This window comes from Lonchura striata, chromosome 7, assembly GCF_046129695.1.
Source record: "Lonchura striata isolate bLonStr1 chromosome 7, bLonStr1.mat, whole genome shotgun sequence".
Lineage (NCBI taxonomy): Eukaryota > Metazoa > Chordata > Aves > Passeriformes > Estrildidae > Lonchura > Lonchura striata.
Window position 1 is genome coordinate 3,385,202 of NC_134609.1, and position 16,314 is coordinate 3,401,515.

Sequence of the window (16,314 nt, forward strand, 5' to 3'; positions counted from 1 at the left end):
AGTTCATCTGGCCAGGGGCCCCGTTTGCTCTATGCTATTCTATACTAATTTTATAATAATAAACTGTTATACAAGCTTTATGAAGTCATGCATATGAAGAGGTTGTGGAAGATATTACATTTGATTATGTTTCTAGCAAAGACACCATCTTGACATTAAACATAGCCTGGTAGAAGTTTAAAATTAAAAAAAAAAAAAACAAAAACCCTAGCCAAAACAAAAAAAACCCCTGAACAACAACCAAAAATAAAATAAAAGACAAATTAAAGGAAACAAATGCATGCAAACAAATAATTTTAAACCCCCAGACAAACAAAAAAATCCTTTCTAAAAGGCTTTTTTCCTCCTCTATCACCTCCACATTATGCATGACAGATGAATGCCACTCATTCTTGCATTGTAATATATCCCATAATACAATGCAAGAATCTGCATGTTTCTGGACTATGCTCAGTGAAAGATAATCAGTGATTTTTGGAAATGCACGGGTTTTTTAAAATACACTTTATTTTTGTAAAAACAAAGCAAAATGGTTTACAAAGCCAAAAGGAATGCATGAAATAGCTGGGGTTTAAAAACCATGTTGTTTTTTGCTTTAGCATGAACCAACATGAACCACTGAGATACCTTAGTTGAGATTTAGCTGCACCACAAAAGATTTGTAGGATAGCAGTTGAAAAACTTGGGGATAAGAGACACAGGACACAAAAACATATACACTACAAATGAGATGCAATCCAGAAAAGTAATTTCATATTCCACATTTGTCTGTGGAATTGTCTGAGAATTTTCTGCTCAACATTATTTCCAGGTTTATCACAGCGGTTCTAAACTGGCTATATTTAGTCACTGACCAGTGCCAGAAAGCACTACCAGACTATAGGATCATGGCATATTTTAAGTTTGATATCTCATCAACTATCAATGCCAGAAATAAAATGCCTGTTATAATCAGAAAGAATAAAAGCCTCAGAGCTCCAAGATACATGAGCTTTTCAGCTAAGTCATGAGATATCCCAACTCGAAAATCACATTCTGATTACCACTGTGTGCCTAATACTTCCCAACCACCCTTCACATATTTTGATTTCAACATTTTACCATCTAATCTAAAAAAATCCCATTAAAGCTAGTGAAGCAATGTTTTATGTGGGGCCCCTGAGGCACTTCCACATGCAAATACCGCCACCACATACCAAAAGCAAAGAGTCGGCACTCAAGTGGCACTGAAGCCAATGGGTATAAGAGCAAACCCCAAAAAGCTTTAATGCCAGATTCTGATCTAAATCACAGCACTGTCAATTCAAAGTAATTGACTCCTGTGGATTTACATGAGTGGAAAGGGGATCCTAATCTTGTTCTTAACCTATACCTTTGAAGTAGAGATGATCATAAATCAGGTTTTCCTGTCCAATACGAAAATGTCAGAATTTCATAACTTTCTTCAAATTGGGCAGGCAGTCAAAAATGTTCTGAGTAACTAATAGGCTTTTTAATTTTAACGTGTCTAATGAAAAGAAAACAACTGGAAATACTTATACAGCTTAAAACTCATCTCAAATGGTTTTGACAAGACAATGTATTCTACTGAATGTGGGCTCAAAACCCTGTGCTCGAACAGCGAGCGTTGAGTTCCCTGAGCTGCTGCAATGGTAAAACCACTGAGGAACAGCACCAAAACTCATCCAGAGAAAGGATGGGCACAGGACATGGCACACTAGCACCAGCTGTGACAGCACTGGCCCTGAGAATATGTCAACACATGATAAAACTTAATCCAATCCTAGACCAAGCATTTAATTTCAACCTTTCTGATGAAAAAAACCAAAAAACCCAGAAAAAAGGGGTGGGGAGGAAAGACCAAAATCCAAACAGTCATATAGTGGTTGTGAGTTGTTACTGTGGAAAAGATTCCCATTTCATTTAAATGGCATCTTCAAGACCTAAAAGAAGGCATGAAGAACTTGACTCAGTAGAATAAGACAATGTTGTGTGAAGTAAAAGTTATGCCAGAACTAAAATGCAGCAAAAAGTGGGAACCAGGGGCGATGAAGGGTGGAACCAAATGCTACCATGGGGTTTGCCTGGAGCTCAGATCCATGGCCAAATGCTTCTACCAAAGGAAGCAGGAACCTCAGCCATTCTCTAGCTGCAGGAATGCAAGACAAGGTGGCAAAACTCTCTTCAGTCACTAAGGAGTGTTTTTTGACTTCCTGTAACTTATTTAACCATTGTCACCTTGCTTTGATCTAGGCTTCTGAAACTGCAGAAGCCCATCCAACTGCAGCCTCCTGCAACTGCTTCTGGCTGCATGACCCACCTCACCTCTGCCTTTGACTGATGTGCCAATTGAAGCTTGTATTTGCTACTTTGGGATGGTCTGATTTTCATGGATCTGCATGCTTAGACCCAGTCAGGACAGCCCTGATGCCTTCTCCAGCTCACCTGAAATGGGAGCTGATGTTACTGCTCATTCATCTTGGCTGCCTTTGCTCTCCTGAATATTTCTGATGGTTGCTAGGCAACTATTGTTGAATACATGCATGAGGCATTAATTGTATGAGCACTTTAAAAGAGGAAAATTCTTTAAAACTGAGGACATTGCCATACCAAAAATAGGATATTTCTTTTATGAAGGGCAACACTCGTGGCTGGGAATGTTGAAGGCTTCAGCATGTCAGAGGCCAGATGAGTCACTCAGATTACTCACATGCAGCGCAGCACAAAAGCAGCATCTTAGCAGACCTAACTTTATTATAAAGTTTTATTTTAAATTAAGTGCTTCAGATCTAGTTTTATCTTCTGACTGCTGTCATTGGGATATCACAGTCTACATTTTCATGAAATTAATTGCATTGGGTCCAGCTGCTGTTACAGTGTTAGAACATAGGGAGTGTATCAATTCAGTACCTTCTAAACCAAACATGGCACCAGCAAGTACTCCTCTTTGCTACACTTCAAAGAGATGTTGTAGTCTCATTGCTGATCCTAAGTGCTCTGTGCTTCTTATCCATAAATGTGGATTTCATTTTATAGGGTCTTTTTTTCCAAAATACATTCCAATGTCATGACCAAGCTCTAAAGACAGTAAACACAGACTTCCATAAATTGACTTAAACTTCTAAACTAAGTAACTGCAAGGATTTGCAGCTAGGTAATTTTTAGAGGGGGTTGTTTTATAAAAAAACCATGTCTACCATAACTAAACATTCACAATGTACACATATTCATCTTAATTATAGGCTGCCTTTCAAAATAACCAGCACCATAAAACCCCCTGAAGAACCATCTTCTTTGGCAAATGAGTACAACGATTATGGTTCACTGCAGAATCGGGATGCTATAAAAGAATGAGGGCAACTATACTGCTAATTTTAAACATGGTATACTGAGCTAAGAGCTGCTCAAGACCCTGGGATCAACCTTTTCCATTTTTCAAAATTGTGCTCTACCTCTGTGGAAGTTTGTAATGGGACACAGGCTCAGCTCATCACAGTTCAGCTGAGGCTTGTAAGACTTGAAGGTGATGTGACTTATTTAATCAGGGAAATGAGAAGTAGAATCATCAACACCTACTTAAAGTAAACAAGCCACCCCACAACAAACAGCTGTTTTCCAACTGTTTTTTAACTTCCACTACAGGTGCAAATCCAGAGGGAAACACAGCCGGGTGATGACAGAGGTGGAAGATAGCACCACACCTCTCTGTTGAAGCAGCAGCAATGTCTGTGGATACCACTTATGTAAGCAGGATGATCACCAGGCATTTTCACATATTCTCTTACCCTTTCAGTGACCTGAAACTGCTGATTTCAAATAAATTCATTCTCTTCTACTACCCATTTGTTTCTAACACCTTCTTTTTAATTAACATCTCTTTAGAGCTATTGCAAAGTTAAGGTGATCAGAAATGTTTGTTAAAGACCCATCAGGAAGACTCATGAAGCAGATACTCTTAAGCCTGCAGATGATCTTGCAGTGTGTTGCCACACATTCAAATGACATGCTGAATTATGTTTTCCTTTCTTCACTGAGGAGACAGCCGTTGCAAAAGTTACTTAAAGCTGCCTAAAGTGGACATAAAATTCTCCTTGAGCTGGTCTCCTGAAAAAGGAACAGGCCAGGGACTGATCAGACCCCAGAGACGAGAGCACAGGAGCACACTGCCCAGTCAGTGCTCTGAGGCAGACAGCTGCTCATGGTGGATGGAGACAGGGAAGGAGAGCAAAGAAGACATAGGTTACCAACAACAACCTCCGTGGATCAGTGAAGACACTGATGTTTAGCTCCTGACATACTGTATTTCCTCCATAATCCTGTTCCTCATCCTCCTGTCCACAGAACAGACGCAAAGCTCTGCCTTGTCTAATTAAGAGTGCAAGCACAGTTTTTGAAGGTTTTATTGTATAATGGACACAAGATCCAGCACAGTCTAGCCTTTACTGGCCCGGATGCTATAAACTGCATACATTAATAAAGATACAGTTTTTAAGGGCAGAAGGAATGAGGGGGATATTAACACCTTGTTTACCTTCTGCAACTGCCTATACAGCTGAGTGACTACTGGATTACAGTAGCTCTTGTTTGAGTAAGGGTCCTGTCTTTTAGAAAGCAGTCTTGATTTAAAGGATTCAAGTAATAAAGAATCTATGCTACTCCTAGCTAAGTTGTTTCCACAGTTAATTACCTCGCCTACAATGTAATTGTGCCTTACTTTCAGCGTTAATTTACCTGCTTCCACTTTGAAGCATGGGGTCTTGCTATGTGTCTCTCTGCCAAATTACAGAGACCTCTACTTGCACAGGTCTTCTCTTTATGGAAGTACTAACAGAATGACTGTGCCCCTTCTTATTCTTCTCCTCTGTGCACTAACTGGAGCAATTATTTAGTCTTTCACTTAGAAGCAAGTCTTCTGTCCCACAAATGGCTTTTTGAGCCCTTCCTTAACCCTGCCCGGTATTTGAATATGCATAGAACAGGCATCAGAATCAGGTACAAAGATAAAATTAGGGCAAAACCTCTCTTCTAAAACACTTCCTCCTCTTCCATGGTCTTCTACAAGCCCACAGCTCAGAATAACACATTTGAGTATTAGTAGTGCAGTAATTCCATGAAATTGTACCACCCTTTTTGCAGCAAGCCATCATCATTTGACTAACCAAAAATGTCAGCTCTTAGGGTCTTGATAATGATTTCCTCTAGCATTAGAGGCAGGAATAGTAACATCTCTCAATTTCTTCTCTCTATTCCCTGCTTATTAATCCAAGAAGCAGGTCTGCTCTCCTATTCCAGTCAATTGGTTATCTATCATTACACCAAGTAATTTATGCCATTAAGACCAACACAACAGCTCTGAAGCACATGGAAATGCTGCCAGATCACTAAAAGACCAAGACACATCTGTATCTAATACTGAGGCCCAAGCTTCAGTTGAAATGTAAACTATCATCACTCACCTTTGGCCCATCGTGGACAATGTATCAACTAAAACAAAATCACTAAAAAGTCATAATTGCCAATGATAAACCCACACAAAAAATTGACACTACTTCATTTATTAAAATCTGCCTTCACTTTCAGGACTTATGTATAAAAGCAAGGTCCTAGGGAGAAACTACCAGCATCTACTGGCTATGGACACATGCAAAAAGGGATTGCTGAGGTCTCTCAAGCTATTTGTGTAAATGATAAACTAATTGCCCATGATCTGTTTGATCAGGTTTACAAAGATGCTGACAGATAATGAGAACTTAAACAGCACTATTGTCAATAGAGAGAAAAAGCCCTACTCTGGATCCCCCTAAATGCCCTCACTTGATTTTAGAGAGAGAAAACTATAGCAAGAATTTTAATGACCTATTTTGTCTCTTTTGCAATTTGATTTAAAAGCAAATTCACAAAATCCCAGCCATGTGGAATTTACATTCTGCAGAAGTCTCACCCACCAGCAATTACTACTGCAGTGTTTAAAATTTTAAAAGAAAACAAACCCAAACCTGAACAAAACATTATTTTTCAATTAATTTTCTTACTCTGATTTCTCTCCACATTGCATCATCTCCCAATTACTATGATTTTGCTGAGTGTGCCAGTTTCTTAAATACACAGCTATAAAATGTATGGACTAATTGTTGAGCAGAACTGAAGAGCTATTAAAACTGCAATAGTACAGCACTTCCAATGGTAGTCTATTATTTCTACATGATTGGTTTTGTACAGTCCAACTCATGCAGTGAAACTCTTAGATAAATTAACTCCTTCATTTTGACATAAACATCAAAGGGAGAATTAAATGAGAATGAACATTATTTTCTGCTGCTATTTTAGACCTACTCTTCATAACATCCATGAACATTCCTGGAAAGTTACAAATTATTTAAATTGAGAAAGCCATTTGCTGTTTTATCAAGTCTGTAATACACAAAATTTGGCTCCAAAATGATCTCATTTTCCCATTTCATGTTTCCCTATCATCTACATGGTAGAGCATGTTTACAGAGCTTTATAACTATAATATACAATTCAGTCATTTCTAAACAGCCCTGTAAGAGTAAGTCTGAAATGTACACATTTTAAAGATTACTTAGTGAACACCAAACCCTTTCCCAGCTGTTTTAAATTTTGAATTTCCCAATAAATGAATAACATACTAAAAAAGCAAACAAGATCTGACATTATTTAGTCTAAGTTTCTAAAATGGCATAACATCTGTGGCTAAAAACAATTCTGAATAACTATATTTAACTAGAGCAGTATTCTATTATTCATAGCTCATTTTCCTTACAGACTAGGGGACTTAATGTGGTGTTCAAGCATTTCAAACATTTCTTTTAATTGTTTAGTCCTTCCAAGAGCCAAACTGCTGCAAAAAGGGGGAAAATGTTCACTCATATCTTTTATATATATTCATGTGACCAACCCATGATCTCAGTTAAGTGCCACAACTGTTCATTAACACACATCACAGCCCCCCAGTCAGCACTGTGAGCTTTGAAACCATGCCAGAAGCAGGGGCTCAACAAATGGCACTTTGACCTTTTCACTACTAACTTCAATCTTTATTAAAATCTCTCAGACGTCAGCTCTGTCTCTCTCTTTTACCATCTTTTATGGGCTCCTGAAATACCTAATATTCATTCATTAAACGGAAAAGTTTGTTACATTCTTACATAATGATAGATTCCCTTTCACATGCAATCGGCTTGTGAAATGCCTTTGATTGAAAAAGAGAACGAAACACCCCCTTCTCCTGCCAAACAACTCTAAATTCAGAATTCTCACTCACTTCCAGGGAAATCAAGCATGCTGCCTAATATTAAAAAAAAAAAATCTCATGGCATCCAGGCAAGTTTAGCTCCGTTTTATGTTCCCCTTATTAAATTTCACCTTAGCAACACATAAAATCCTCACCCCGCTCTTTGCTTGCTTTTTCAGTTTCATGTTTGCATCTTTATTTCTTTGGTCCAAGCATTTAAGGGGGGACAGAAACTGAATTTTTTTGTCCAGCAGTTTCAGTTTCTTAAAATAGAGTCACCAAAACCAGCAATCCCATGGAGGAAAATGCAGGAGAAAAATCGAGGCTTTGATCATTTTTATGGTGCTCAAGCATAGATTTAGGGGGAGAAGGAAAGAGAGAAAGAAATAATGATTTTTTTTTTTTTTGCCTACCAGTAATTAAATAATTACACATTAAGAACAACAACAACAAAAAAAGAACGACAGAAAAAGTTCTCATGAGTCATTTATGTGTTTTCATTCTTTGTGTAAACTTTCTGGCACACCCTATATGCTTCATTTCTTGCTTTAAATAAGTAAGTACTGGAAAATATGCATAGTATTTGGAACCAAGGGGAATGACACATTAATTCGAAGTTTACTTTGTGTTAAGTTTGCTGTTTTCCAAATTTGAAATGCAACTTCAAGGAAACCTAAAACCTTCAACCTCTGATTTCTCTCTCCCCCTTCACCCACGGATTATGCAGAAGGTATAAGCAATTCATTTAAGCAGCACAGTGAAGTATCATCATTAGGTGGCTTAGTTGCCTGGGTTACTCCTATCAGCCTGACCAGTAGGGAACCCGGGAAGCGTGAGCTCCAAAGGGGGAAAAAGTAAACAAAGTAATGAGTAACAGTTACAGCTCCTTAAAATGTGTACATTAACCGCGGTATTGGAAACTATTTGCTTTTTAGAGGCAGCACCCTCTGATTGAGAAAATGATAAATATTTTGGAAATTCCATCTCAAGCCAAAATGAAATTACCTGAGTGCGCTCTCGGAGAACAAAGCTTTTTAGTATACCTTCAAATGAACTCAGGTAAGTTTACAAACGGCCTATACCTAAAAGACCATTAGCTAAAATTACATTTGTTTTTATTGAAAGACAGCCTCAAGTGCTGACATGTAATATATGACATGGGATACATAATAATATTGTTAAACCAGTTCTGACATAATATTTCCCCAGGCATAATAACCACAAATGACTGCTTTAGTTAAGAACTAGCCAGAAACAAAATAGATCCACGTAAAAGTAGCTTTAACCATAAATATCTCAACAATATTTTATGTCACTTTGTAAAAAAGTTAAAGGAGTCCCATAATAATTAACAACAAAAACTTCATGTTCTTTACTATTGTATGGTGCTTGTGAAAGGCTATTTCATAGTCCCGCAGCTGCCAATGCTGTAAATTATGCAGGCACCAAGAAGCATTAAGGAGAAATAATAGCAATTTAAACTGAGGCTGACGTAATTCATGATAAACAGTCATTGGAAAATATTACAATGTTGTCTTTTTTGAGTGGGTTTAATCAGAAGAATGTGACCATATTCTGACACAAACCACTCCACTTTTCCATTGTACGGGAATGGGGACCCTTCCCTGGCCATAAAGGTTTCCCTTGCTCACTGCCACTGCTGAGCCCCAAGACCTCAGGGATGCTGCTCACGAGGCTTGGGTTGCCAGTGGGCCCAGAGCTCTGAGACACAGCTCCAGAGTCTGAGCAGGCCTGGTGGTCCAAGGGAGGCACAGAAACCAGGGGAACAGTCAAACAAGGATGTGCTAAGGAAGGTGTGTGAGGCCAAAGAAACTGCTCCAGAAATGAGACCGCCTATGATGGACATGGCTCACAAATATGATGAGCACAGCCCATTTTACTTTTTGCTATGATCACAAAACATGATTTTGATAGCTGAATTGTAAAACCAGCCATCAAGGGGAAATCTTATATGGAAGGAATTAGTACATCTACAATCATTTATTGAATGGACACCAATAAAGAGGATGCTTGTGTAATAGACGACAAAATGCATGCTATGTAACCCACAGAATTCCATTCATCTGGCACAGAAGAGCAGCTCACCTGCAAACCCTCATTTGCTGGAACTACACATTAATTCTCTGCTGAACTCTGTCTGGTAAAACATGTAAATGTCATAATACCACCACATAGCCACTAAGCTAAAAAATAAAAACAAGTTCTGAGCACAGCCAGGCCCTTGCCTCTGCCACAGGCACTCTTGAGAGAGGATCTCATACCTCCTTGTCCAGTGAGAGCCCCAAATCCAGAACCATCCAGCCCAGGCCATACTGGGCACCCATGGCTCACAGCCCTGGTGTTTCTCAAGCAGCTGCGTCATGGCCCCACGCAGTCACTGCAGGCACGTGGTGTAAGCCCCCTGTGTCCAAGACTGCTGCCCAAGGGCACCTGAAGAGGGAAGGAGCCACACCAAATTGCCAAGTGCCCTCCCATGGGAGCAGCTCTCTGGCAGTGACAGCGGTGGATGCTGCAGCTCCCCTGCTCCGCTGTGCAGGGCTGACAGCCACCGCCAGCCCCGGCGGAGAAGGGACACCGGGGCAATGGGCAGAAGCTTTTCATGCAGTACCTGCCCTTCTACTCAGCATCTGCTGCCTTCCCGAGGGCAGCAGGAACACACAACCCAAATAAAATCAGTGTTCTCCATCAAGGAGTTTTGATTATATAGTGAAAAAATAATCTCTCTTACTATTTATCCTGGTTACAACTACAGTTGTTAGTGAAAATGCACTAAAAAAACCAGAAAGGAGTAGAAGCTAACAGCATTTGTTTGCATTGAAGTTCTTGCAGACAGTAAGGTATTTTATCTTACTTTACTACATATTACTTATGTTCACTTAACAGCTTGCTGTTAACATTGGGTGAGATTCTGTCTTTGGTTAACTGGTGAAAATCTTGAGTAACAGCCACAGAAGTGTATCGAGTTATGCTGGATTTACGCCACTAAGGAAGGCAGAATGTGACCCCTTATCAGTGCCTTTTTGCTTTGAGTATACAAATATTTTATGCATTTCAATGAGTGACAGAATGCAAAACTTGCAAATATTTATTTTTAGCTGTATGGGGAAAAAGCAATTAGAGCTAAAAATGTTAAGAATGAAGAAATCACTTAACAGAAGCAATTATGCTGGGCACATAAACAGCTCTGCCTTCAGACATTTTATTCAAATGCTGCAGAGCACACTAGAAAATATCAATTGTTTAAAAAAAACCCTCCAAATATTTTTTCACAACTGAAAAATCAATCATTATAAACAACATCTGGGGATCATTAATATCTTGTCCTACAGTTGAATTAACAAAATAAGAAAGAAATCTGACCAGAATCCAGAACATTTCCAGATTCACTTTCTCAAGCTAAAAGCTTGTGTTTGCAGAGGTGGGGTGGGAGGGAAGAGGAAATGTACATTTATCTATATTGTATATAGCACTATTATGCATTAATCACTACTTCCCCTCCAGCTATGTCCTGTTTTTGTTTTGAGAGACCTAAAACTTGAAATATTTAGCTAAGCCACCCTGCACAAGACCTTGGAAAAAATCTGTATATTTTTCAGACTGTTGGAGATGCCACCGTAAAGCTCCATCTAAGGAGCTCCCAGTATCCATGTCAATAAAAAGTCTCCATACTCCTCCTATTGCTCTTCTAAATGTCTTAAACATTCCAGTCTTTGCAGAGAAGCACTAACACCAGTCCCACTCTAGTATCACATCTGTATTATAACAAAGAAACCCGAAGCATCCATATTGAAATTTCAGGTTTTTCTGAATGTCACTGATATAAATTATCCTGCAGGTAACCAAAACAGGTAACAGCAATAATGCTGATACTTTACATCAGCTGAAAAACTTTAAAAAAACACCCAGTCAGCCCAAGTACAATTTTTGTACTGGAGCTAGTTTAAAAAGAAAAGCCAACTTTGCTCACACAAGTAAAATAAGTCACCAACAGGAAAACTGTATTTCATTTAGACTGAAAACATTCTTCCATCCTTTTTTTTTTTGTTTGTTTGTTTTAAATACTCATCCCCCGCCAAGGTTTTATTTTGTTATGTTTTTTCCCTAAACAACTGATTTTATCTGAGTCCCAAACTTCTGTAAACTAAGATGCATAATGAGAGCAAAGACCAAATTTCAGCTACACCAGGAGTAATGGTACCACTCTATACCCTGGAGTCACCAGCTTTCATGCCACAGAAGCTTTCTGGCACATGACCCATCCCTAAAACGTCCTTTCTCCTTCATAATGCTGCTCTTCCATGGCTTCCCTGGCCAATGACAAGAAGGAGGGTAAGTCTTTCTGACACTGCTGGCTCAGAAACTCCAGCAGCTGGAGGACTGGTAAGTCACCCCTCCTTCCCAAGCACTCCCTGCCGGTCCTGGAAGTGAGAAACACTGCCTTCTTCATTGTTTTACAGGGAGAGATGAGCTGCTGAAGGTTTTGAGATTTGCATTTTAATGTAGATAACTTTTCCCCTAGCAAGCAATATATTGTTAAGTTTGGTTTGGGGGATGGAGAGGAGATAAGAGGGACCTGCATTGCCCTTTTGCACATGGTTTTTTTCGATGAGCAGTTTCCCTCTGCATTGCTTATGTTAATGGCCAAATGAAGATGGTTAATTTTTCAGAGAAAAAAAATGTATTTATACCACAGTGGGTTGTAGTTCTCTCACTTTTTGGTATGAAATGTTTAATTTAAAAAAATGGGTTTTACATGCAACCCCAAAACCTTCTTTTGGGCTTGAACATGTGTTTACAGGACTCTAGGGACCAAACATATTGTTTAACAGCATATTGGACCCAGCATGCTGAAAAAAAATCCAGAATGATTTAAAATTTACCAAACAGATTTTGAAAATTGAGAAGAAATAAGGTATTCAGTTTTCTCTCATACTGCTATTTACAGAAGAAGCAAGCCCATCCTCACAGAATGAGAGACAGCCTTTGGATTCATCTTTAGCACACTGGATTTGTAACATTTATCTAGCTAAGCACCATGACAAATCCTTCTGTGTGAGATTTTCACCTGGTGAAGCTGATGGAGCTGAAACTCACCATCACCCTGACCACAGCTGGATCACAGGAAGATCCTGGCTCACTGATGCACCCTGGAAGCCACTCCATGCCATGGAGATGGCACAAGCCTGGCAACTGAAGTCACCTTTTTTGGACAAGCAAACACAGAGGACATGTGCTGCTCTAGCAACAAGTGCACACTGATTTATGCCCAGTGACCTTCAGATATACCTTCTGAACACTCACAGGCAGCTTTGCCTCCAGCTAGATAACTTTGGTCTATAATGAAAATTATTAGAAACCTGATTTTTTCATTCCTTCTCTCTTGCAGCACGTATGACCACACAGCAGATGCCAGTAAATGATATGCATTTACAAAAGTTATTCAGTAACAGTAACCCCAGAGGCTGATAAATGAAAAAGATTTTCAAAAATGTCTGGAGTTGAAGAGAAATGAACTGTTCATTTTCATTGCTCATGCTCATTTCATTATTCACCTGGACTGCTTCACGCTGGTGAGAGGACCTCTAATTGCTCTTATTTCAGGAGAGGGATAGATGTGCAGTTTGACTGCAGTCATAACCAGGAACTTGGGCTATCAAGATATCCAAGCATGGTTTATGTCTTCTGCTTTCTGAACAGAAGCAAGCTCTTGAGCCTATTTGCACTTTGGGGTGAACCCTCCAAGGCAGTTGGATTAACTAATCAGTGGTTATATCAACAAGAATGGGAGCAGGAGGCTTCCCACTCACATGCAGATGTAGAGCAAGTCCTTCTGTGGCAGGCTGCAAAGAAACACATGCATATGTTTGAGCCTTCCAGCTGCTGAGCCCATTCCTCAGCATCCTGCTCCTCCAGCAGCCTCCTAGATGGGATGTTGTGCCACACTGAACCAAGCCAGACGAGAATCAGAAGAGGACCATGCAAGAAAAGTCCCAAATATTTCTGTCCAAAGCACTTGGGCACATGCCATAGAGCAGTGGGCACACAGGGCAGAGGCAAGCACAGGTAGCTGTGGTGGGAACACCTGTGGCAGCCCGAGCTGGAGCTGGAGGGGAGGCTTAGCACAGCTGAGCCTCACAGAGCCTCTATGGAATCACAGAACATGCACACAGGACTGCCCAAAGCCTTGCTCCATCCCTCCCAGCCATGCCTGTGGGAGCTCACAGATAGCATCTACATACATCTGCTTCAAAAAGTCCCACACCAAAGCAGTATTTATTGTCAACAAAACTTAATTCTTCTTCCTCATTTCCGGCTTTATTTATTTTTGTTAAACCCTACAGAAGAGGGGGGAATAGGCAAAGATTATGAGAACAAGTCAGAGCTCAACATTTTTTTTTGTTATAAATTTATAATGAAAGTAGACAGAATATTTCTAGGATTGGTCTATTAAAAATGCCTAACAAGGACAGCAGCTTACATACTGCGGGTTCTTTGTAAAGGTCCTTCTGGTGTCTCATTTGTGACATGCTCTATCTGTTGCAAAATACTCCAACATACAGAGCATGTGTAAAACTTGCCTCAAAAGCAATGCTTCTGAAGAAGACTTGGCATCCATATCAGAAACCAGTGCTCCAGTGCTTCCACATAAAGACATCAGCAGAATTATTTCCCAAATTTTGTATTTGCTTTAGAGGTGGAGAATTTCAGGTAAAAATGGTGAAATACACACGCCTATCTTGTTCCTTCTGCACACTTATTTCATTTGCAAGTAAGAGAGACAAAACCTATGAACTACATGCGTCTGGATCTCCTTATAGACACCTTTTTAGAATTTTAGTCACCATTTTTGTAATCTGGTATCCCCTCAGATGTGACTGATAAATACCAGTGCCTTAGAGTAATCTATTTATCTACTGTACCACCCTGCCTCTGTTTAACCTTAGCAGTCATCACCTTCCACATGTGACATCAATCTACAGGATATCAATGTAAACTGTTTGAAAAATGAAGCATTGTACATTTTATTGTCCTGCCAGCAAAGAAAAGGATAAACTAGTACTTTGCCTGCTGTCTTCAACAAAGGTAGCATAATTGACACCATACATTTTACAATGCAGATATGAAACCACACACTGGTCACTTTTCCCTTCTTAAAACAGCAGGGCTTGCAAGTTTTACATAATTATTTTCATAATAAATACTTTTAACCAATGTTTTTTGGGGATTTTTTTAATGGGAGTTTTAAAAAATCTGCTTCTTAAACCAAAGAAAATTTTAAATACACATTACTAATTTCTATGGCTAAGAATTTTGTGGCTCTGGTTGATAATGAGATAATTGCCTCACAAAGGTCAAGAGAATGGCATAGTTTGCTTTCAGAGGCTGAACAAAGCACTTGATATGGTTCACTAAGTGTAGTTTCTGCATCATTCCACATCTCTTTGATTCATCTATTACTAATATTCCATGATACACTTGCATTATGGATCCAACTATTTCAACAAACCTGTAATCAAGGAACGACCCTGAATAAAATACTCCACAGAAAGCAGATGGTAGGCTCATCAAACGCCTTCAAGCCTTAAATAACCTTTCCCACATAAAAAAGGAGAGTCAATTACAACTGAACTTTTTATTCTGAGCTTGAGCTCAGAGTAAATAAAAACCAACATGATACTATTGTGTCATTGGACCAAACTTCCAAGGCATTTAATTCATTTTTTTCACCACCCCCACCCCCTAAGAGCAACCAACACTTTTATTCATAGTTCATTCAAAACCTGCAATGTTTTGTGTGAGTGTGAGCAGACTTGACAGTTTGGGCCAGATTCTGAAAAATCTTGACAGCACAAAACTAAAACTACTCTCAGCAGTCATGTGCTTCAGTGACAACACCACGTGAGGAAGGATCTTGTCTGCCTCTTGGGAATGGAGTGGCAGAGCACCTTACAAAATGCCCCAATGCCAACAGATGAGTCAGGGCTTCTCTGCCAGCAATGCCTGAGCTGGGCACCAAGCTCAAAACCAGTGTGCTCGAGTTCAGAAAAACAGGTAGATGACTCTCCCATCAGAAACATTCTCTCCTACTCTCATTATTAAATGTTTAAGGGCATCAGCAGAATTTTTTTCTTTAAGAGACTACAGGAGCTTCCTTGCAGAGATGTGGGGGTCTTGCAAGGCAAGGTATACTCGCCACCATGCAGACTTTGCAAGCATTAGCCACAGAACTCAATCATCTGGTGATATGAGGCATAAAACTTAATTCTGTACACTGCTAAAGAAACCACTGCACCCATTACCAGGTGTCTACACAACATGCATTCTGCTACATATTCAAAGCACACCTGCTGTCGTTGGGATAATCTGACACCAAAAAAACCCGGTGTGAAATCACCTGGTTGCTATCAGGTGTCAGATCTTGGAGTCCTTTCCCCCAGCTGTAAGGGGCTGTATACTCCTTTAGAATTGCAGAGTATTCTCTATGCCTCTTGAATTAAGAGGTCACCTCCCAGAGGTATCTCTGCACTCATAAAATCAAGCTCCTAGCAATGGCAAAGCCCACGCTGAACAAGCCCACATTCCAGGATGACCAGAAACACACCAGCTGACACTCTTACAGGGCCTTGGGAGCACAGATGATAAGTGCTCTTCAACAGCAATGGGGTGTGCCAGGACTCTCTCCTATTTTGCATCTTTTAGCATACTGCACCAACAATGACTTCAAAAAACTAATACACTGTGGAGCTTCTGGAAGACAGGCTATAGGTGAATGGTTAAGGTAAATGAACTAGGCAAAGAATTGTTTCATTCAGAGCCAGTCAAAGTGCTACACTCCACCCCTGTAGAATAATTTTGACTGTGAACTCAAGTTGTAATACCGAGATCACCAGTGGCCAGAAGCCTTCAGTCTTAGAGAAGAAAGAGCATATTTGGTACCGATCATTTCAATCATAAATAGCATAGGTTCACTTCAAAGGAATCACATCTTCCCTTTGGATATCAGTGTATACTCAAAAGAAGAAAGATGCCTTGTGAGA

At 39.7% G+C, this 16,314-nt stretch overlaps 1 protein-coding gene across 5 annotated transcripts in view; it reads right to left on the reverse strand.

The window, feature by feature from the left end:
• The window catches only part of ARID5B (AT-rich interaction domain 5B), a 117,653-nt gene that overhangs the window by 53,872 nt on the left and 47,467 nt on the right, over positions 1 to 16,314 (reverse strand). The gene's annotated exons all lie outside the window — the stretch shown is intronic.